Below are 24,726 nucleotides of genomic sequence, written 5' to 3'. Positions count from 1 at the left end.
GGACCGGTCAGAGACATATATCACACCCCGGGTCTGCAACATCATCTCAGTTGGTGGAAGGGGGCATTGGGTGCAAGTTACGTTTGCAGGGTAATAGCCCCTCCCTTACCTCTGGCCGCTTCCCAAACCACCACTTTTCCAGGTTGGACAATTGATCACGAACACTGTTCCGTCAGCCATCTGACCTTGGCGTAGAGCTCATCGTGCTTGCTCTGTATCATCTTTTTTAAAGTACGGCTTTTCCTCTGTCGTCGACAGCGAGCGGGCACCGGCAACAACCACGTGAAAAGCAACCACGATTCTTTATAGGAAACAGGGATGGGGTGGGTGGGCATGGGGGGGGTTTGTGGGGGGAGGGGCAAAATCAATGTACTTGTAGTGCTTCATAACCATTTTGCTATTTGTACATACAGCACATATGTCAAGCAAACATTATGTACGCTGCACTCGTGTAAATAATAAGAGGTTTCTTAAGACATTTTTAACTTCTAATTTGTACTTTAAAAGTAAGGCAAGATGCTGAATACTATTTTATGCTTCGTGTGAACATGGCCTACAATGATGTACATAATGGAAAGAAGCTGCTTCCAAGCAGCCCGGAGATGGAAATAGTTGTTTTGGAGATTTGATTTCCTTCACCTTATCTTTTCTATGTTTTTGTTTTTGTTTTAAATAATGACAGTGCTCCTCCTCCAGAGCAATTTAAATACGACTTCCACACCAATGGATCAATTTCAAAGATATATAAGCAGCAGGGTATCCGAATGATAGTCTGCAAAATTGTGCATTTCTTTGCCTTATTACATTGTTCCTGTGCATGGTAGCTGACATTGTATGAGTCTTTCAATAATTCACCTTTGCTCCAGGGGTAAATCAGAAGAGCAGAGAGACAGCCGATGTTCTGTGTTCATTTGGATGTAAATTATGGCGTGTGTGTTTTGGGTGTTGCTGGGTTTGTTGCTTATCTTTCTCTGAGACGTGAAAGCCAACAAAGAAGAGAAATGCCTCTGTCCACCAAACATATGTTATTGATCTAAGAAACTGTAGGGGTGGAAGTAAACAATTAAGCCCTATAATGTAGCCCTGGTATCGCTATACAATGTCATTCTGTCTTGGGAGCATACAAGAACAACACAGGAAAGTAACTCAGACATAAGGCATGCCAAAAGCCTTTTTTCCAATCTTCTAATCAATTGCCCTGCTGATGATTGTGTTTCATTTGTGTTGCCACAGCCTTCGTACAATAATTTGGCCACCACTTCTAACTCTTATTGTAGCACTAAATTACTGAAAGACTGTAGTAGCTAGCCATATAACAAAGCAGGTAATAAGGCGTATTAAAAGGTGGCCATATCAACTCTCTCAGAAAAAAGGAAACAAACCCAGTTGAACCTAATACAGAGACCACATTCTGAAGAAAAAATAAAATAATAAAACTACTATCCCATAAACACGGTAAGACCTTATTTAAAAAAAAGAGATGCACATGTTTTGGATGTGTGACAACCCACAGATACAATGTTTCCATGATTTTTTTCTGAATATGAACTACGTAGAATCAGAATTCCTGTGCAGAGCAGAGAGCATAGAAGACAATCTCTCCCTGTCTTCATATCCAAGTGAGAGACCGGAACGCCTATGGACTTAGACAGAGACCACAGTGATCCTTTGTAATGGTGGCTGCTAGGCTGCCATTGCTTTGTGTGGATGCTGGCATTACTTATCTCAACCAGGCCTACTTTCATGCAATGTGGACAGGACAGGTTATTCAGCACAGAATGTGCTGTGAGGCACCTAAACACAGGTCCACCAGGTCCCGTATCTAACATTGCATCAGAGCATTGGTGTAAAGCGCTCTATAAATAAACAAATCAATCAATCAATCATTTGATGAAGCACTATAATCCTTCAAGGCAAAAATGCAATGCAAAAGCTGTAGTGGTGGCTTTCTTCCCTTCAGATTCAAGGTTTCAAAGAAAGTGAGACTGTTAGTAAACTCTGCGTAGTTTGTAATCCAAACTTTACTACCTGAGGCTATACGAAAAACTCATCTGCCCCCCACGCCCCTCCTTAACCCATTTGTATTCAAGAGCTATTTTAGCAGATAATGCTCTGTATGATTACATCTTCACACAGTGTACTCAATTCCCTGTTGAACTGAGCTCAGGGCAGGATAATGAAGAAACATCGATCTTCTGAAAGAACATACTGCGAGGCTTTCCCAAATTTCACTGCCGACATTAAAAGTGAGTCCGCTAAAGGGAAACTTATATCAAGTTGGCTCCACATTTATATTGGGGTTGAACGTAATAATAATAAAAAAATAATAATAATAAATGGGAAGAAGGGCACTCTAAGGACTTTCTGCCAAAAACCTGCACAAAGAATACTGGCCATGGTTTCCTCGTACCAATGTCTGCACCTTGACCTCATTACAACTTTGCCAGTATCCTGGTGGTAAAACTACCAGAATACCGTCAAACTGTATTACCGTTACCGGCACGCAGTCTGGTGGAATTTACTTTGGTTTATGAGTGCAGGTCAATCCCCATTCCATGGAGTCCTAATGGATCCCATTGGGGGATTAACTGGTATTACCAGCACCAGTAATACCGGTACCGGTAACATCGGCGATTTTTTGCAAGTAGGGTGTCGGAATTATCTGCAACACTTAGCTGGAAATAACTCCTCCTCCCCACAGTCAACAATAATACCGGCACGTTAATTCAGCAACGGCAAAGTCGTAACAAAGCCCACATATGCTTATCAACAGGTACACACTTCCCACATCACATTCAAAGGGCACTTGGAGGCGAATTGAATCAGATTTGAGAGTTGCATACCAACCAGTTAAGGTCATCCCAAAAGCAGATGTTAAACAGAAAGAGGTGTTTAGTCGGCCACCCTATTCAAGGTTCTCGATTCCTGTTATGTTCCCAACAAAAAGGCATGTTATTCTAAACCAGACACCTTCTCAAACCGCCCTCTGAAGGTCCGATTTACAATGAATACTTCAAGTGCCCACTTCCTTCAACTCTGAACTTCCTTCCTTCTATGTAATATCTTCCAGAAGGGAGCATAACCTCCCAAGGTGTATGTGCACCGACCATCTGAATACATTTGTATAACCATTTCCGGCATTAATCTCAGTTGTACATTGTCATTGTTTTGCCTAATCTTATTTCTTTTCTGGCCCAGACTTCTGTACATCTTCGCTGGGACTGTTTCATTCTTTGCTAGTTCTCTTACTCCATGGAGATATATTGATTTTTCCTTTGACATTAGGGCACCATCCTTCTATGCCAGTGATGTCATCTGTGTTGATATTCTAATTTACTTCACCGCTTCTACACTTAGGAAAATGCTTTACAAAACATGGGGCAACACAAGTGCCCTTCAGCTCCACCGAAGAGCGCTTGGCAGCATCTCTATATAAATAAATAATGCAGGGATGTTCATCGTTAAGCTTCTTAAGTGTGTGTATTATTTGTCTTTCTGGTTACCATCCAGTTCTACTTGTTTAGGGTCCTTTCCCCCGTAGTCCTTATCTCTTCTGTTTTGACTAATTCGTTCTTTGCTGCAATGTTCTAATTTTTTTCAGATTCTTTCTTTCTTCTCAGACTTATTTTTCTTGTCTTTTTGCAGATGTGTTCCTTATTCATTGGGCTTATTTTACACTTGGTTGTCCTTTAGCTATTTTTCCTAATGCTGTTCTTCTTTGTTATTTCTAACGATTACATGAATAGCAACCACTCAGCTCTTCTCTCTCGCTGTATTGCAAGGCTTTTATGAATTAACATACACATTATAATTTATATTGCTGGTTGGATTCGCACTCTGGAAAATGTATTCTTTCTGCTTTAAAGAAAAACATAATACCAGAAAGTCAACTAACGTCATGTGTGTGACACACTTAAAATTTGCGTCGCATAGATTTCAGTTGCATAGATAGTTATTTTCAATGTGTTTAATTACAATGATTGCAACTCTTCACTTAAACGTGCGTCACTCTTTGGCCTAGTTTGTTAAAAGCTAATCCCTGAGTATTGTAACCCTGAATCGATTCTGCTTGTGTTAGTGATTAGAGAAATCTAGTCTGTTTACTGTTTTCATGGTTCACTGTCTTGTGTGATTGGCCTTCCAGCTCACACATGTATCTGCTTCACTGTTGATTCATATTGGGAGAGGTCCTTGATTTCAGTTCTGAGACTTTAGCTCTTAGCTCGACCCAATCCCTGCTGCTACTAAGGCAATTGAAAAAACTGCCACGCAAACTTCCAACGGCAGAGCCTAATCATTAATGCATGGTGTTCTCTTCTGGATTTCAACACTACGTGCTAATCCATGTTGTTCGAGCGATCAGACCATCACCACAGCTGTTTTTGTGTGCCTCTCAGGTTCTAAAGACTTTAGTCTAGTTTTTAATCCCTAATTATCATTATTTAAGATTTGGTTCTGAGAACATTGCATTCATTTTCATACGTGTTTTCGATAAAAGACCCAAAGAATTTTCCAATGATCTAAATCCCTTCTTTTCAACAGCAAACATGGCACGTTTTACCTATATTATTTCCCCTGTCCATTGATGTTCGTGCAGCATCACTTTAACAGCAAAGCCGGTATGTCCCAGGGTATCCAAGCAATATTGCCAGCTTCTAATCAGACTCTATTGAGATCCTTGGCCATTTATTTAGCTGCTAAACTGAATGCATCCATTTTGCTGGTGACACGTTTCCAGGCCATTAACGTGATGTATATTCCAACTGTGGTCAACCTGCATCACTGGCCATTTCATTAGTTGCTTAATTGAATCACGTATTCATCTCTGACCTCTTTTCCATTGGCCACCACCTTCAATGCTATGAAGGTCAAGCATAGCTCTTATTCTATTCTGAAGCATTTATATCATGATAATTACCTAGTACCTCGTGTGATTTTATGTTCATGGAAATCACATTTGTTAGAGTATGAAACATATGAATGCTCGATCTCCAACGTTACCATCACAGAGTCCTCAAGGTGCTCCCTTCCCATACGATAAGTGCCTCAAACAGGACACAGGAACATATTAATGAATGCACTGCAATTTCTGTGCAGACCACCTCTTCGTATTGTTCCTGGCCCTGTCACACTGAAGCGACACATCATGCCCCGACACATCACGCCCCCATGACATTTGGAATCTTTGTTTTAACTAAAGAAATGCTTTGCTGTATGTTCCAGCTTCAAGCTTATGTCTCTCTGCCATGTACCTTCATGCTTTTTCTTCTTTATGTCACCCCCTTTCACTCTCGTTTTTCTTTGTGTCTCATCATGTATAATGTCTCCTCTCTCTCTCTTCTTCTCATTCTTCTTCCCCACCTCGCCTATTTCGTCCCCACCTCTGTCTACATTTAATGTCTCCCAACTAGTTCCTCGCCCTTCATTCACTCGTGCTTCCTTTCTTTGTTTTCCCTCCACAAACCTCACTCTTGTAAGACCTCAACATCAACTGCTGCTCTACAACGCAATGGTCTCCATGTGACAGAACGCAATCTTATTCCAATGAAGAGAACACATGGCGGTGGTTGGCATCCTCTGCATCTACAGCACAGTTTGCATTTGGAGGTCGACCATTAATCGGCTAACTGGGCTCTCAGACTCAAAATCCATTGCGTCATAATCCAGCACTAAGCAATTTATCCTCAAAAGTTAACAGCGTCCAATAAACAAATTGATGGTCTTCTGGTATCATCTGTTTCACTTGATTATCACACAGAGTACCATCTGCCACAGCAGCTCATGATACAGAGAATGATACGTTGACAGTGAACTGCTTCCATTGTGCCGTGGCAGCCTTCTGTCGGACATTAGGACCATAATGGGGGCTTGTCACCTCAAAGAACATTTGGCTATGAATATTTACAAGGGTATTTCAATGGCTCTGCCAGCACTGTCTCATTCTCGTCTACCTGCTACAACTCCATGCAGTGAGAACCATAGGTGTCATGTATTAATTTGCAGCCTTTCTTGTATGCACATGCCACCCTTTTGTTCAGCAACTAGAGAGAAGAATGGCAGAAGATTAGGGGATATCACTCATTGCATCAAACTTTCCGTGTCTTTCTCGAAATGGACTGCCAGCCTCCGGGCTAAAGAGGTAGCAAAATATTGATTGTAAATGATTAGAGTATAAGAGATATTTTCTTGAATTTATTGCAGCCAGTTTCAGCATGTAAATATATAACAGTGTTGGCAAGTGTGTAATTCTTGAATTAAAAATCTATAAATAAAGAGAACATAACAGGACTTTGACCTCTTTGTGTTGGCGTCTTTCTGTACCCCACCTTTGCTCTTAATGATAACCCAACAATTAATGTTACATGGATTTCGTATTATGATTGGATGACGATGAGAGTTGCATGTATCTACCAGAGCATCGTGATATTTTGAGATTTCACAATAATTTACATATTAACTATCTCATAATTCATGTTTATTTTTATTTTCTATTTCAGAAATGCTCTTGTATTTATGTAGATCAGGGTTCTCCAACCTGTGGGTCTACAGATTGATTAAAACTCCCATCCTCCCTAGCCAACATATTCAATGGTGAGGAATCATGGGAGTCATAGTCCCATGATCCCTCAACATTGAAGAGGCACAGGTTGCAGAGCCCTGATGAAGATGATATGCGTTCATGTAGTGCAAACATATCTAGAAAGCAATTACTACCTGTACAAGTAAAGGATGTAGAAGAGATGAAAGGTGCAGGGGCAGGATGGGGTTGTTGCCAGTTGTCTGCCATCATCACTGAGTGTAGTCTTGTGTTAATTGAAAAGTAGAGCCTTCAGTTCCTCCCTAATGAAATGCAAGAGGGAAGGAGAAACCTGCCCTTACCGGGTATGTTTCTGCAGACACTAGGGCTGGAGCATGAGATTGCTTGCTATCCAGCATTCACCTTCTTGCACTTCTGGGATTTGAGCATGAAGATTCCTTGCTTCCGGGGGCTGTGTTTACATCCAGGGATAGTGAATTGCTCAGCCTGGTCTGACAGTGTTTTGGTATTCAGTGTGATTAGAATGTATTAGAAAATGAGAAGAACGAATTCAAAACTAAGTATTTGCGTTTTGGTAAGAATTTCCAAACCATTGAACATCCAGTCAAAAACGAGACATTTCTTTGTCATAAAACAAATACGTTTTCAGCATATTCAAAATGCTGGATGTCTCATCTAAAAGGTGCCAATTAAAAACAAATGCAAGCTGCACTTCGATTGCGTGATGTTGGTGGGAATTATCCAGCGTTCCAGAGTTCTGCTACGTTAAGCGATGTCCTGTGCCAACATGGAAACATATTCATTGGCGCCTATATGTAGCATGCAAAAAATCGAAAATGAATGACAGTCTGTTTGTGTTCTGCCTTGTCAGCTCTAACCCAACAAGAGAGACTTGATTCCCAAGTAGTTTAATGACACACGTGAAGAATTGCACCAGAACATCTATTTGACTTGCTGGAAAAACATGTCGGTGATGCACAAAATGTGCATGCATGTCTATGTGAAAATGTCCTTAGGTAAATGTAGCAATGTGAAGATGTAGCCAGCAAAAAGTAGTTTTCTGAAATGTAGTCATTCAATACAATCAATGTAAGGGCCTCATCACGAGTTTGGCGGTAACCCTTAAATCCGGCGGTCGCGCTATTACCGCCGGATTTAAGGGTCTGCCAAATCAGGGCTCCGGCGGATTTCTCCCAGCTCTGAGGTGTGGGGAAATCCACCGAAAATGCACGCTATTACCGCCGGCGGGAAATCCACCGGCAGTAAGAGCGCAAAAATTCCCCATTGAGCCCAACGGGGAATGGGGCATTCCAGAATGGGCTCAGTGGGGAATGGGGAATTCCATTACCGCCAAACCTGTGATCCAGTGCTAATATCGCTGGGGGTTTAACGGTAGAGCTAATACCACTGGCGGTATTACCGCCGGCGTTACCGCCCAACTCGTGATGAGGCCCAAAGTGTGAAAATTGTGGCAGTATAAGGGTCGCCAAAAAAGCTATTTTGAAATACACAAAATTACAAGGTTGTAATGCTAACAATAACCCACACCTTTAACAAAACCTCCAACTCTAATAACTACCCCAGTACTATTAGGGATCACTAATCCTTCAGTGTGATAAAACATTGTGTTTGCTTGTTACTCAATACAAAAGTAATGGTAATTGAACACTGAACCTAAAATGTAACCCCATCACCAGCTCGCCGCAAACGAAATAGCCCTTGTCCCAACCCAGACCCTTGCTCTAAACCTCTAATGTTACCCTTATCCTAACTCTAACACTTTGCTCTAACCACTATGTTTATCCTAACCTATGCCAAGATCACCAGCCCTGCCCAACTTTCCTCTCTCTTTCTTTAATCATTGCTTTATTAGGACTAGCCTTAGCATAACCTCTGCCCTAAATTCTCCCCTGACATTTAATGTAAACCCCAACATCACCAGCCCTGCAGCAATTATCCTGACGATAACTATTAACCTAACAGAAATCCCTAACCCCTACCCTTTCCCTGACCCCTACCCTTACCCTAAACCCGGCAATCATAAATTCACAAATCCCTCTTTAACCCTACCCCTAACAATCACCCTAGTGACACTAGATGTTTGGCTAGTTTTCAGCTGCATTTTTTTAACTACTTTTTGCTTGCCAACTTTTTCCCTGCAGACGTATTTTCACGACATTTTCACTGATTACATATTTGCTGGCAATATTTTCACTGGATACCCTCAAATGTACACAAACACATCACGTGCATGAATAAGTATGAGCAGCCTTGCAAATCTGGGTTCGGGGATTAGCATGTCCTTGTATTTAAAGCTCAACATGTATCAACAAACAGGACACACCTTGAGATTTATCAAAACACGACTATCCAGTGTGCGGAAAGGATGAGGATGTGCAGTGCACAACACCTTCCTTGCCTGACCCTAATGAACATCTGTTTTCTCTAAGAACTGGGACGCTATGTACTGCTGCTCTCGCACTATGAAATGCGATGTTCCTGTCGCTCACAATTCCCCACAGCGGGTCCTTTCACCATTCTAATATTCCATATGCATATCTGGTGTAAAGTGAATGCTATCAGGGCATTCCCGTCCATGTCCTTGTCAGTAGGCAGCCTAGGTTAATACATGGACAACTGCATCCTAAGCTTTTTGGTGTTTAATGCCATTTATGATAAAGAGTATGCCCAGCAACCACATTAATGCTGGGGGTCTGGCATGCATTTGCTTTGAGTGCATGCGATAATGATTGCATCGTGCTGGCCAGCACATCCTTTGAGATGGCTCATTGATATACAGGTCACCATGGCTAGTTAATTGCTACACTTTAAGTCTCTGAATTCGTGGACACCTCAAGAAGTGCATCCAGTCTTGTTGCTTCCTTTGTGAAGCCGATCCCATCAATGTATAGGTTTTTCAGTTACAATCTACGACACCCACCAGGAACAATCATCAAGAATCATGCAGAACTGGCGCATGTTGGCTTCTTAATGCAACACAGATTCATTTATCAGTAACAGACTGAGCACAAGGCTTCGTTTTAGAAGAGAACAAGTTACGAGTTTTAAACACAACACCAATTGAAACAGTAGATACATTGAATAATTACTAGCGACATATGTGTGTTCAAACATAATAAGAATGAATTAAAACGTACACATATAGCAACAAGTGCTGACAGAACGTGTGCATCCCGGTAACATCTCACAAGATGCTCAGATTGAAAGGGGCAGCAGGCCGGTGGGACTGCAAAACACGGTTGCCTATCACCCACCTAATCACTCTGTGTGGCTAAGGGAGTACCGTGACCAACTGGCTATCATACAATCACCAGACTGGACCGCCATGAGGAGCACATGCCCACTGACAGGGATAAAGCAAAGCAGAGTGGCGCAATATCCCGCTATGCGTTGTTGCCAGCTCTGTTTGGTGTAACAAACCCTCTGACAATGCCACTCAATAGACAAGATGGAACAGCATGTCCTTTACTAGCAGCTAAATAATTATAAGTCCCTGCTGGATAGTGGATTTGCACAGATCTTAAACAAAGACTCTCAAGGATGTTGGCATGATTTTGTTGGATTGAGACCTAAGCAGAATGGGCTACTGTCGGTGTCAGGCTGAGCGTTGTTTCTCCCTGAAATAATGTGTTACCTTTTGTATAGGTATGGATTCTTGTTGGGGCTTTCAATCTAGCATATTACCTTTCCCATGACAGCCTTACAAACAAGGAGACAATGTGGCAAAACAAACTCATCAAGCCTCCCTTTATCTTTAGGATCTTCCAAACAGCAGGAAGTCACTTCAGGTTCACGTGCCATTAAGAACCAAATTAAATTGCTTTTAGAAAATAACTGGTGAAGCCCGCGGGAGAAAGGGCGCGGGTGTTTGCGGCCCGCAGGGTGTTTCGCTTGGCCCAGGAGGGCCTCCATACTGAAGCCACGCCCCCTCCACTACTTCCACTCGCTTCCCGCACCCGCCAGGGTGAAGCCCGCGGGAGAAAGGGCGCGGGTGTTTGCGGCCCGCAGGGTGTTTCGCTTGGCCCAGGAGGGCCTCCATACTGAAGCCACGCCCCCTCCACTACTTCCACTCGCTTCCCGCACCCGCCAGGGTGAAGCCCGCGGGAGAAAGGGCGCGGGTGTTTGCGGCCCGCAGGGTGTTTCGCTTGGCCCAGGAGGGCCTCCATACTGAAGCCACGCCCCCTCCACTACTTCCACTCGCTTCCCGCACCCGCCAGGGTGAAGCCCGCGGGAGAAAGGGCGCGGGTGTTTGCGGCCCGCAGGGTGTTTCGCTTGGCCCAGGAGGGCCTCCATACTGAAGCCACGCCCCCTCCACTACTTCCACTCGCTTCCCGCACCCGCCAGGGTGAAGCCCGCGGGAGAAAGGGCGCGGGTGTTTGCGGCCCGCAGGGTGTTTCGCTTGGCCCAGGAGGGCCTCCATACTGAAGCCACGCCCCCTCCACTACTTCCACTCGCTTCCCGCACCCGCCAGGGTGAAGCCCGCGGGAGAAAGGGCGCGGGTGTTTGCGGCCCGCAGGGTGTTTCGCTTGGCCCAGGAGGGCCTCCATACTGAAGCCACGCCCCCTCCACTACTTCCACTCGCTTCCCGCACCCGCCAGGGTGAAGCCCGCGGGAGAAAGGGCGCGGGTGTTTGCGGCCCGCAGGGTGTTCGCGGATCCGTGGGGGACCAGACTGACCGGCCTTTAACGTCCTGGACTGCTCCGGGGGTCTTCAAGGTGAGCAAAAGCCAGCCATCATCATTCCTGCCAACCTTCTTTTAGAGTACCCAAGGTCCTCTGTAACAGCTAAGCCCATAAGCCCTCAACAAGCCCCCAACAAGATTCTTACGCGGGTCAAGGGCACGGGGTGTTGGTGGTCCGCGGAGAATGTTGTCTGTCCCTGGAGGGACCTTTTAAGAGTCATCTAAGAGACAGCCATCAAGCAACCCCAAATCTAACTGTTGCCAAGGGGGGACAGAGATCGTCGACCATGACCCTCCTAAAGTCTCTAAGGTCCATGAAGTCACATGCTGAGCCAAGGAAAGTTCCCTCTGTTTTGCCCTTCCTCCCCCCCCTCTTGCCTCACGTCCGCCCCCCATGTCAACGGTCCTAAATCGGCTCGCAAGATACTGGTTGTCAGGAGACAGCGCCAACAGGGTCATACAGCCAAACCCCCCAACTCGGCCCCCCTGAATTCCGATGAGGTCGAGCTCTCTACATCCCAGTTCCCCACGATACCCAGTGCCTTAATTGGGATTCCTGCATCCGACCAACCCTATTTCGAGCAAGAGCTAGAGGGGGAACAAGAGTGGGAAGTGGCCGGGCCTGTAATATTGGAAAGCAGCTGTCCTCTACCAAATTCTACCCCCGGAACCCTCAGCATGGTCCCTATCCCAGTCCCTTGCTCTAACCCTGGCTCTTGCACAGAGGTGGGCCTGTCCAGCTCCACCCCTGACTGCTCACTCAACGAGGGCAGCTTGCATCCCTGCAGTTCGCCTATGGTCACACCCCCGCTGAATCTATCTTCTGATCATAGCAGTCTCTGGAGCGACTATATGTCATCGTTAAGCCCTTCAGTCAGCTCGCTTTCTCATTCATCCTTACTCCGGGCTCCAAAGCAACAACCTGATGACCCTAATTCCGCTGTAAAACAAGCCACTGACCCCCCAAATGGGGGGGATTTTACAGCCAGGGTGTGCAATTGTGTATGCATCCAAGTGTTGGCTGAGTTGGCAGTTATTAAAAATCTGCTCTCAGTCCTCACAGGAATGCAGGGGGAAAAGCAATGCGAGGGGGAGCCCTGTACCATTCCAATAGCTCGCAAAGGGCCCATCGTTTCACCCACGGCCCACCCCCTGGCACACCATCAGGAACAGGCCCCTATGTCACCCACGTTCACTGAACCTTGCCCCAGCTTGGTGCATGAGAATCTACAAGCAGCCAAGGGTATTAACCCCAGTACTTGTGTTAAGCCCAGAGTGTCCATGGGGGTGCCACAACCCAAGGTAAAACCTATATCTCGGGAGGACACTGCATCAAGCAAATCGGGCCCTAAACGCCTCATTCCTGGAGAGGGGAGAGCCCATGGCCCGTGGCGTGGAGAGAGGCTACCTCCACCCTCTGGCCTGGGCCGGACCGGACAAGCTACCATGTACCTGCATGGCGTACCCAGGCTGGCAAGGGACAGGAAGGAGTCTAGGGATGCCCTCCTCAACAAAAGTCTACATTGGCTGCGGTCCGTAAGAGGCTGCTATTTTGTGTCTAGGGAATCCTTGGCAGGGTGTCGCAGAACGCCAAGAGTGGACAACCAGCAGGGTGACACTGTGGAACTTGCATTTTGGGACGTGGGAGTGGCAAGGGCGGTCCTAGGTCACCGTGGGGGGTCTAGTTGGTCACCTAGGAGTGGTATTCTAATTAGTATTCATCCGCAAATAGTCCCTGAGTGCCCCCCGAGGTTAACTTTGAGACCCTCCCCCCTGTCCGGTGCTAATCTTACCCCTTTGGGACGTTATGGGTCAGGTTCCTTGGGGGACAGGCCCTTGTAATGGGGGACGTCTTGATGATAATGGGGCTCTTAGTTTTATTTATCTCCCTCTTCAATGATTTTGATGGGGTGCATTTTGTTATCTTTTGGAATATGGAATGTAATTGATTTTGTATGATGTTTTTTGTGTTTGATGGATTTCCTTCGGAATCCGAATAAACTTATTGACTGACTGACTGAAAATAATTGTTGGAAAATATTCTATATGAAATAATCTTGTATTGCACAAGCACTTTAACTTAAGTCACTCTTGGCCTCAGGAGATATCATACCGGATGGCACATCTTGCTCCATGAACTGTGGGAATGAAGACGTCCTCTACCCCACTGATCCTGTGAAGAATAGAAGAGTACCCACACTCCTGTAACAATAGGGTTCTCCTGGAGTCAGGCACGATCTGGCTGCTGGGACCTAAATCATTTGCAGGAGGACAGAGAGTATAGAAGGACTAGTCATGGTAATCTCCTTCCCCAGAGGAAATGCTAGCTAAGTCATACTTGCATGCTCTGCTTCAGGGGTGGGATGTCTTGATAGAAAACGTCAAGGTTCATGGAATACAGCACATTAGAGAGATGACCTTTCTGTTTGTAGCAGCTCAATCATCTGCCTGCCCTAAAAGGTTAAGAGCTAAGAGCCAGGGGACTCCTCTATTCAGTGGGACTGTTAGGGCTCACTGAAGGATAAACTCTATAGTTATGTTTCCCTAACCCAACACATGGAAATGGCATAATGACACGGGCTAGAAGGAAGAGACAAGGGCGCCCACTTGTGTGTCAGCAAACCCTTGTTTAAGACATCAACTACCACAAACACAAAAACACAATTATCCATCAATATAATACATGGAACTTCATTTAACTCATACCTATTAGGGCACACCGTAAATCCCCACTGGGAAAGGGTCCAAATAATCTCTCACAAATGTAGAGCTACGGGAACAGATGGACGCTTCACAAAGGCATCAACCGATGGCCTGTTTAGGACAGAGAATACGATTCCCAGTGACAGCATAGCGAAATCCACATTCTATTTGAAATTACCCAGTCTTTGGAAGTATGATCGGATTTCATGCACTATGACATTTACAGACCATAACCCCACACCTGAGATAGTTAATTAACACCTCACATAAACATTAATACTCCAAACATTAATACTCCAATCATTAATACTACAAACCCTTGTGTTGATATTGTAACAGACACAGTATATGAAAACATGCACGTTTATATCTCATTTCAAGGCAGTACTGTGATGGTCCCTAGGATGCCATCTTATGGAAGTAAATACCTGGATTGAAGCACATGTTCTTAAACATAAGCCTTTAAGAAGCATTTAATGTATGCAAGTCCATAAAGAGTACCTACATTGGGGTAGGCGGAGCGGTAGCTGCTTATTCCCCTAAGCATTGTTAATGAGAGAATCCAAGGGTCTTGTTTGACCAGAGTCTTCATAATGCATGCAGAAGGAGCACCAGTGGCAATGACTGGACTTTACTCTCTCAGTTCCATCGGGGATGCATACCTGTATGTCATCAACTGATCCACACATCTGTTTCAAAATGTTTGGTTAATGGTAATGTACTCTTTGCAGAACTGCTGTATGCTTAGCTCCGAGCAGGGCTGTCACAGGGTGTGGTGAGGCCCCTTTACAATTTTCTGCACTGGCCCAGCTGCGGCTCTGCTGCAAACAGGAGACACGAGAAATCTCCCCTTGAGTTTGTTTGTGTGGAGGGCCCAAATATGGTTTGGTTTATTGATACAACTGCAAATCAACTGCAGCAAAGTTAGATTTCTCTGCCGAAGAAAGGATTAAGCAAGGCTACATTTTGAAGACACATCATACACAGTGACAGAAGTGATTTGGAGAGGAGGCTGGTGAATTTCTAAAATGAAGAAGCTGAAATGTTTGCGCAAAATATGCAAGATCGACAGAGCACAGTGAGGGAGCCAAACCAAACAAGCGGTGCTTGAGGGGGTTTCTTACCCCCAAGAACATGTTTAACATTGAGTTAGAAAGATGCATTTTACAGCTCTTTATTTGCAAAATTGGGTAGAAAGTCATACCGTTTGCAATTGTTTTTGTATGGTAGCACGTGGAAAAACCCAATAGTTGCAATCACCAACCGTGCACAGGAACATTTTCCAATACATTTCATGCCGCCTTTGTTCACAACATATGCCAGTATAAAAATATATTCATGCAGGTTGTTCCCAGGTATGTCCATGCAGGTTGCACCAATATAAGACAGTATTACCATATAAGGACTCCCAGCCAGTAAGAATACCATGCCACAGAAAGTATGTCCAGGCTGGCTGTGCACCATACGTGTTATTACTGGCTAGACTGTCCTACATTCAATGTAGTCCAGTTTACAACTGATTCACTTTTACTTATCACTTCCTGTCTGTTAGGGAGGCTTTTGCACAATCTTCCGGGGAGGGCTGTTTAATCAACTAACCTAAGGGTAGAACATTGTCACTCAAAAGGAAAGAACAGACGACTCTCCAATGGCAGCTGTAGCAGAGTAGTCAGGCTTAAGTTCAGAAGGGTGGAAGGATGGCAGGGAGAACCATCTTTATTTTCCTGCACGGCCAAACTTGGAATGACCTTCTATGGATTTTGGGCTCATGTGCTCTATATATACATTAGTAGTATGTGAATGCATACACAGTCATTTTTATATAGTTAAATGGCAAACTGCATTTTTAACACCTTGCACAGGTGCATGCCCTTTACCTTTCGTAATACCAGAATACGCAACGCTGATTCCAGGCGTTAGCTCATCCTCCCTGAACAACGTGCAAAGGCATACATTCACTGAAGCCAGCACAATACAGAACAAAAACCTCAGGTTGCAGTTCAGGTTCAGCATCCCTCAAGGGCTTATTAGGCATTGCATACTCACAAGGACAGGTGACATGAGTCATATAGTGTTGCCCAATGGCAGCACAATTCTACTATATAACATTGCAGCAATAAACCACCCCCATAAACACTCAATTTATTAGTAGAGAATATCATGATTTTATTCCCTTCATGTACCACACGGGACAATTTGAAGTACTTGCATTAAGTAATGCCACCTTATTGAAAGATCTTTCCCTAAACCCACAGAGATGAGTCATTATTTAAACCATGTGGGGAGAGCGAGTGTGTGAGATAAAAGGCACACACCAAAAAAGAGAGAATTAATAGATTATTATTGGTGAAGAGCAAAGAAAGCACGTATTTGCGTCTGTGTCAGGTGACTGTGACTATGGTGAACCTGCATGTTTGTAATCATTGTCTGCTCAGTTTATCCCTGCGACTGCTGCTTGTAGGAAGCTGATGGTCACTACGTCTCTAATGTTCTTGTATTTTTTGTGTATTCGTTTGACATGCAACTTCCTTTAGATGTTTGCATTCAGCTCATGTAAACAGAAACCTACTTCATTAACCCTTTCTACATAGTGTGCCATCATATTTTAATCGAAGCACTACCTACGTGTGCTCATAAAACTACAAACAGCTTTTAGTGAAATAAAGAAGTGTTTCTATTGTTGTTTATTTCAGGAGAAGTACGTTTTTCAGTGCTTTCGATTTAAATGTGCAAAACAGAAGATGGGATCCATTTGTGCGTTTTGCTAAAAGCAGCTAAAACACATGATTGAAGGAAAATATTATTCATTTTAAAATTTCCACACGGCTTCATTTACATTTTTTGCTAATGCCGTTTGTCCATCTGCATTCACTCTGTGTGGGTCCTGCAATGGGCTAGCTGTCACAGTTCGGGGCCATTGCCAGAGGGGAGCAGTGGAGAGATAAACGGATCGACAGAAAGAGAAGGGAAAAGAATTAGAAAAATTAGAGCACGAGAAGGGACAGATTATACAATACCAGTAAACAACCTCTTCCCAAAATGGCCTGCATTACTTATTTTTTTATAGGCAATCTACGGTAGAGCAGCAGAGTTATTTCTAGGGAAATACAATTCTCATAACACATACCATAGTGCTTTACTTGTTTGACAATTGGCCTAATATTCATCCAGAAAAGTCACCAGCTTTGTTTGTCTGCAGGAGACCGAGGTCCTTACCTTACGAGAAGAGGCTGCTACGCAGTGTGACACGACAGGATTAATGCACTGGCACAGACTTTATGCGGGCCCCCAGCTCCCAGTTACTCTTCCCTTCAGGCACCAGAGAGTCTAGAGAAGTGTACCAATATCGAAAGCACCAGTGTACCTTCTGGCCCAGGGCAAGTCAAATGCGTCTATTTTAGCTCGGCACTCCGCGTGCACCTTGAAAATGTTTCTTAGTAAATAGCATTTGTATTTTGCCAGCATATGTTTGTTTATTGTATGTGAAAACACCATCTTCGTAGAAAAATGGGACTGAACGCATCACATAAACATTAGCTTTCTGCAAATCAAAGTGGAGCATTAAGCTTTTTCTAGTGTGTTTAACATGGCTTTGGCTGCAACATGAACATTAAAAATCAACAGGCTGCCTGCTCATGGAGCTGCACGCACAGCAATTGCAAGTCTGGGCCTCAGGCAGCTGGGCATCATTTCGTGTCTGTCAGTCTTCATCTGGAGTGCTTGTAACAATGCAGAAGCAAATGTTTATCAGGCTCATGTATCTATTTGCTCAGCTTGTAAAAAAACCATAAACAGAGGGGGTGGGGTGGGGGTGTCAGCAGGTCCCTTTGACCCCACCTTAGCCTCTGGTCTGAGCCCTGCTGCTGCAAAATCATTACAGGGGCAGAGAGCAGACAGCACAGTCACCCCGTGAGAATAAAGGCCATGCGTGGACTGTGCTGTCTTCTACTCGGGTAGAAGAAGAGTGCGTGAAGCCCCCCCCCAAGCGCAAGACCCGGTGCAATTTGCCCCTCCTGCCCCCCCTCATGACGGCCCTGGCTCCGAGTCAGCAGCTTTTTCAACTACTGATTCTTGAATGTGGCCATTTATGTTGCGTTTCAAGCATGTTCACTTCATATTATGTGATCTTGACTACCTTCTTGTCCACATTGCAAATGATATGCTGTACATTTTGTACTTCAAAGCTTTGCATGGTGTTGACCCAATCTATATGAGCCAGTAAAGTACATGTATGGCTATACTCAACCTGATGTTGTTAGTGGAAGGTTGCCTCATTGCGTCAAGTGTGTCTTTCCCAGAACTTTGAGGTTGAGTGTTCAAGAGTGCAGCCTTGGACGTCTCCAACGTTTAGCCCCCTGTTCTCAGAGCCACACACTTGATTCCACTGTTTGGTAAGCACTGCAAAGCCCTCGTTCTCTTCTTGGCTACTGTCAATTGATGTTGAATTTACTTTTGAATTGTTCATACTTGTGTTTCTTTGATCGGTGTTTCATCACTCTCAATTAGCAATTTTTGACACTTTTGTTAAGAAATTTACTTTTTTATTTTGGATTAAATAGTTCAATCTGGAATTGTATGTCACATGTGTATTATTATATCCACAAAAGATAAGCCAAGGAAGGTTCCTAGTGTCTATCAATGTATGAACTAAGGAAGGGCAGGAATCAGGGCGTGCATGGCACCAGCTGATTGACAATTCGTTCAAGTTGAAGACCACCCTTTAATTGACTCCTGTAGAAAAATGAGTGGCCATCTTATAAAGGTCAACATGAAATGTCCACCTTCACTAGGAGAAACCACTCAAATGAGATGCTGCAAAGCTTGATGGTCCTAACAACAACCATCTGAGCGAACACAAATGCCAACTCATCCTAGCCAAATTTGATTGCTTACCCACCAACAGAAGACTTATTTTTGAGATACAGGGTTTGCCCTTCTCTCGGACTGATCCCCACTTTAGGCTGAGGCCTTTTAATGGGGGCACGACTAAGCAACACATTCATAATGTGTTGAGGGGCGGGCCATGAGTTATTTAGGAAGGTGTTGAAATGATACACCATGTGCGGTGAGCGTGAAATCACATTTTCAAGGGCAATTACATACACTCCCTGCTCCAGTGACTTCTTCTAGCAGTTCCTCCCGATCTTCCCCAAGAACAAATCTGCAACACATTTGCCATGACAACGTTTCAATTAATAACATTACATTTGACCTATGGCCTGCCATAAAACATATTTACTCTGCAAAAATACATTTAAAAAAGGAAAACACGATTCTAACATATATCATTTGTATTCTGTACATATTGGTACATAGTGTGTGACATGTGCATTCAGATCATTATCCAACACCATACCAAAATCAGGAAAATATTGCATTATTTTTAAATTATTGATCCAATGCCATCTGATGTAATAATGTGCTCTGCCAACAACCAGATTGCCAATTACACATTCCACCTCACAGGGAATGACACCTTCCTCCACCTAAGTTGTCCATTTACACACACCTGTTGTCCATTTACTGACTATCTAACTTGCACTCCATAGTGTCTGCCTTATTGTCACACAGAAGCAAATGATAATGTTCTTCCAATTGATCATTAGTTGTAATCTCAATATGACTTCTACGTGATCACTCACATCATTATATTTAATCACAATGTAATGTCCATTTCTGGTGGCCATCAAACACTTTCTCTAAGTTCCATCTTACATACACCACCCATGATGTGTGGTTCGATATTCCTAAAAATTTGAAGGGCAATCTGCCATCCTCTGAATGGCCATAAAACATGTCCCTTCGCCGTATGGCTACATTTATACTCATAATCCACGAATCCATCTACTCCATTCCTTTATTGTCCATGAGTCCCTCTTTTCCCTCCACTCATAGTGTATGAGTCCCCATTCTGTCTCCATTCATAGTAAAGGGGTCCTTTAGTCCCATTCACTTCTACTACATGCATCCCCCTCCTTATAGTCTATGTGCCAATGTGTTTCTTCCAGTCATACTGAATGGGTCTCTATGCTTTCCCCAATCATAGTCCATGGATATATGTGTTCCTTCTCATATACCTTGAGTACCCTTGCTCCCTATACACATTGTCCACTGACCGCTATGCTTCATACACACATTGTCCAGGAGTTGCATGCCTCCTCCCATGATACTCCATGCACATTAATGCTCCGTCCATCCATACTCAATGTGTCACTGTGCTGCTTCCCATCTCAGTCCATGTATAAGTGTGCTCCTATTTGTCATAGTCACGTTTTTCCCCTCTCCTCTGAGTCCTTGGAACCCAATTGCTCTCATTCCTCATAGTCCCTTCCTCCATAAGCTTCTTCCACTCATTGTTCATGAGTCTCTGTGCTACTTCCACTCATAATCCATGAGTTCCTTTACTCCCTCATTCCATGAGTTTTCATTCTCCCTTCATTCTTAGTCCATGATTCTCTGTACTTCCTTCACATATAGTCCTTCCTGCCACATGCTACTCATCAAAGGGCTCTGAAAAGTCGACCACATAACCCTGACCTCATCAAACTGCACTGGCTGCCACTGCAAGCCAGTATCATCTTCAATTTCTGCATCATCTATAAAGTTGTCAAACTGAAGTCTCCAAGCTTCCTCACTGAGAAACTCAGCTTCTCTGTAGGCCTGCAATACACCAGATATAAGGACATGTTCATACGTGAACTCCACTGGTGCAGGAAGGAAAGAACCAGAACATATGCCTTATCTGATTCTGCCCCACGACTCTAGAACTTCCTCACCATCAACATCAGACTTACCCCATTGCGCATACAGTTCAGGAAATAGTTCAAGACCTGTCTCCTACCTAACGTCTAGGTCCAGACACCCTCTACTCTGCACCCAACCTAAGACTCTGATCTGCTCCACACTGTTTCCTCCCCTGGTTACTTGTAGATCCCTTGATGCCAACTTCCCACATTTTGGAGAAAGAAGACTCTCTCTAATGCGGGCAGTGGTAATGCTATTTGCACGGCATGCACTTTACAATGAATAGGAGGCCCACACGGTCACTGCCGGTTCTCAACTACAATCTTTATTCAACTGAACTAACTTCCCCTTCCTTCCCACATCCCTGAGTCACATCCTTTCTATTGGGTCCTGCCCCCACCATAACCCTGCCTTCCATATAACGATGTGGACTGGAACATGAACATGACATCTTTCCCCCTTTTTCTATACTTAGTCAAATATTAACCCATATCTTCAATGAGTCTTCTGGGTTTAGTCTTTGCTCACACTGGGTGGCTTTACCTTGTCAGCTCAGCACTGCGATGAGGGGAACTGCCTGACATCTTCTCGCCATCATCGTCTGAGGCCTCCCCTCCAAAGGCTTCCTCATCCCCCCGGTATGAGTCATCAGAGTCTTCCCTAACCCATTTGTCCTCACAGTCCTCAGGCTCTTCTTACAGGGATTCCCATGATGTCAACTCCCCTTGACGATCCTTGAAGTAGACACATTCCTTGTGATTTCCTGTCCTTTCTCATCTGCAGCTGTGATCATGGTGCATTTAAGTTATGGGACTGTGAGGGAACTACGTGTGAAACGGGAGTCCTCCTTCCTTTTCTGGGTCTGGCCTACTATTACTCTGTCACCTTCCTCAAAGCTGTGCTTTCGAGCCCCTCTCCGCTCATCCGCCGCAATCTTAATTTTTTGCTTTTGTTCAGCGTCTCTGGCTCGGACCTCCTCAGCCTCCGGTATGGTGCTGCCCTTCGAGGGTCCTTGCAGCAGTCGTGTCTGTAACCTGTGGCCAAATAAGAGATCAGGTTGGCATTTGCCTGTGGTGCTGTTGGGAGTGTGGTGGTAATCTCGCAAGAGCTGGTACAGTGTCTGTTCGAAAGGTTGGCGGGACAGCTGAGCCACTTGCAGCACCTTCTTGAGGTTCTTCATATAGTGGGCAAAGTTGGTGAAGTCCATGCTGGTGTAGGGTGGGGCAATGTCGGACCTGATTATTTGGGGGACACCAATGGTCGTGTGTATTCAGTCCAGGACTGGGATGACCACCATTGCTGCTGTGGACGGCACAATTTGTACCTCTGGGAATCTTGAATATTCAGCAATCACGACAAAGGCATATGTGCCATCCCGCATGTGTCTAAAGAAGTCAACCACCAGTTCGTCCCATACCCTGCCAGGGAGTGGAGATATCAGCAGCAGATTTGGGTGTGGGATTGGAGCTATTGCGGTGCAGATGGCACAGATTGTTAAGGTGTCCTCTACTTGCTTGTCTAGTCCTGGGAACCAGATCTTCTTCTGCAATAGCTTCTTCATCGAGACTACTCCTCTGTGCCCCTCGTGTGCCAAGTCAACCACTGGTTGGCGTAATTACCTGGGTAGTACAATTTGGCAGCCTTTCATGATGATTTGATCCTCGGTTGTGGTAAGTTCATCCTGAACCAGTGAAATTGCTTTGATGTCGCCTTGCAACATCTCGTAAAGTGGTTTGGCCCTCTCCCTCGCATGTTTCATTTTTCATAGGCTGATTCACTGTGAGACAATTGCCAGCACTGGGTGGCCAGATGATTCCTGTTGAAGCATCTTCCACGCTATTGGGAATGGTTCCAACTGGTGGATAATGTACTGTAAGTATGCATCAACGATTGATTGTTCCGGTTATGAGGGTCCTTTGGGGTGTCGTGAGAGGAAGTCGGCCAAGTTCTTTTCCTTTCCCGGTCTTTGGCGAATGGTGAATTTGTAGTCTTGGAGATGAAGTCCCCATCTTTATATTCGTGGTGGCATCCGGGCTTGGGGGGTATCTTAGAGGTTGAGAAGGGCTGAAGGTCGGTGACCACTGTAAATGCGTTGCCGAACAGGAAGAGATGGAACAATTTGCCTGCCCAGACAATCGCTAGTCTTTTCTTTTCTGCCTGCAAGTATTTCTGCTCGGTAAGGGTCAGACAGCAGCTTGCATATGACACAGCATTCTTAATGTGCGGGGTCCTGGGATCATATTGTCCAAGTAGCGCAACCAGTCCAACCGGGCTGGCATCCACTGTCACTTCTGTGTCTTTGGCTTAGCTGAAGTATGACATGTCGGAGGCTGAGGCAATGTGTGTATGCATTATTGTGAAGGCACCCTCACATTCCTGTGTCCAGATGAAGTCCTGATTGTTTTTGGTTAGCTCCTGGATTGGGGCGCTCAACATCCCAAAGTTTTCCAGGCAGCGAGAACAGTAACTTGTGAGCCCTAGAAATGACCTGAGGTCCAACATGTCCGTTGGGTGGGGGACCAAGGATTGGCCATCACCCCACTAATGTGCAAGACTTCACTACAAAACAACAGAACTAGGCTTTTTCTAATTAAATTGTAAAAAGTCAGACTCTGGAAACAACACACTTGAGATGTGTACTTCCCCTTTTCTGTTTTCTCTTGACCGCAATGTTTTGTACACAGCTACTTAATGGCACCCACAGAACACAATGTACTTAATTTTCCGTGTGTATTTTCTGTTTGGGACAATTGTATTATACCTTGATGCCAGAAATACTGACTGCACTAGAGACTATCTTAGCTCTGTCAGCAGACCACAGTAGTAGCACATTTGTGTATATACATGATTTTTATAACAACATTTTTGGTTCAAATATTAAGAACCTACCATTTTTTGCAGACAGGTTCATGTAAAGGGAATATCCTTCTAACTAAATATAAATGTTGGTCATACTCCTGAACACAGAATCTATGCTTTGCTTTGAATGAGGACAATCCTAGAGTTCAACATTGTCTATTTTCCTTTGATCCATACACCATGACAATAGGTTGCACAATGAGTTCTTCTTGCCTGAAGATGTTTATGTGATTTTCTTTTAAACTACATGTAAATAAACACATGTCCACCGATTGAAAAGGGTGCACAACAATTGACATGATTTGATCTGTTTTCTGTTTCTTAGAAAAATGTGAGTCCATGTTCAAGCTCTTGCAAGTCTGGAATAGGGTGATTACTTTGAAACACCACCCAAGTTCCCTTTAAATATAACATTCTATCATTTGAGAATTGTCTAAATTTGAACGGCGGTAACCACCCCCCTTGTTATACCGTTGGGTGGGGGGGTTCTTGCAAGGCTTTGACTGTATCTGGGTCCAGACGCATTCCCTGGGCTGCAAATATGTGACTAAAGAACCTGAGGGTTTGTTTGCCAAACTCGCATTGTTCTTTGTTGAACGTGACATGGGCCGCTTCTAGGGCCATGCAGACCTTGTGTAAGGTGTTGTTGTGTTCCTTGGTTGTCTTGCCGAACACCAGGATGTTGTCGCTGTAGTTCAGACACCCTGGGATGTGTCTGATTATCTGGTGGATCTCCTCCTGGAAAATATCTGCAGTCAAAGATATGTCAAAGTTCAATCGCTTCTAGCGATATAGACCCATGTGAGTCACGAAAGTGGTAATGTATCTAGACTCCTGGGCTAGTTCCAGCTGGTGCTAGCCATTGTTAAGTTAAATTTTTGAAAACATGGTTGCAAAATTGAGGAGGTCAATCATGGCCTTTATTCTCAGGGCCTGTTGTCTCTATCGCTAGATGGCCATGCTGTGGCAGCGCATATCTATGCAGAGACGGATAGACCCCTCTGTCAATTTCTTAAGGACCGCAAGATTGGGGAAACCTAAGGAGTGGGACCTTCCAGTGCTCATTTATTTGAAGGTCCAGTAAGTGCCTTATCTCCTACTCCACCTCTTTTTGTATGTTTATGGGGAGAATGTGGGCGAGTTCCATGTCTATGGCCATTTCGAAGCTTAAAATGCATCC

Source organism: Ambystoma mexicanum, chromosome 3q (genome assembly GCF_040938575.1).
Source record: "Ambystoma mexicanum isolate Mex_15411 chromosome 3q, UKY_AmexF1_1, whole genome shotgun sequence".
NCBI classification, from domain to species: Eukaryota; Metazoa; Chordata; class Amphibia; order Caudata; family Ambystomatidae; genus Ambystoma; species Ambystoma mexicanum.
The sequence above is the reverse complement of the archived record's forward strand: the minus strand, read 5'-3'. Positions refer to the sequence as shown.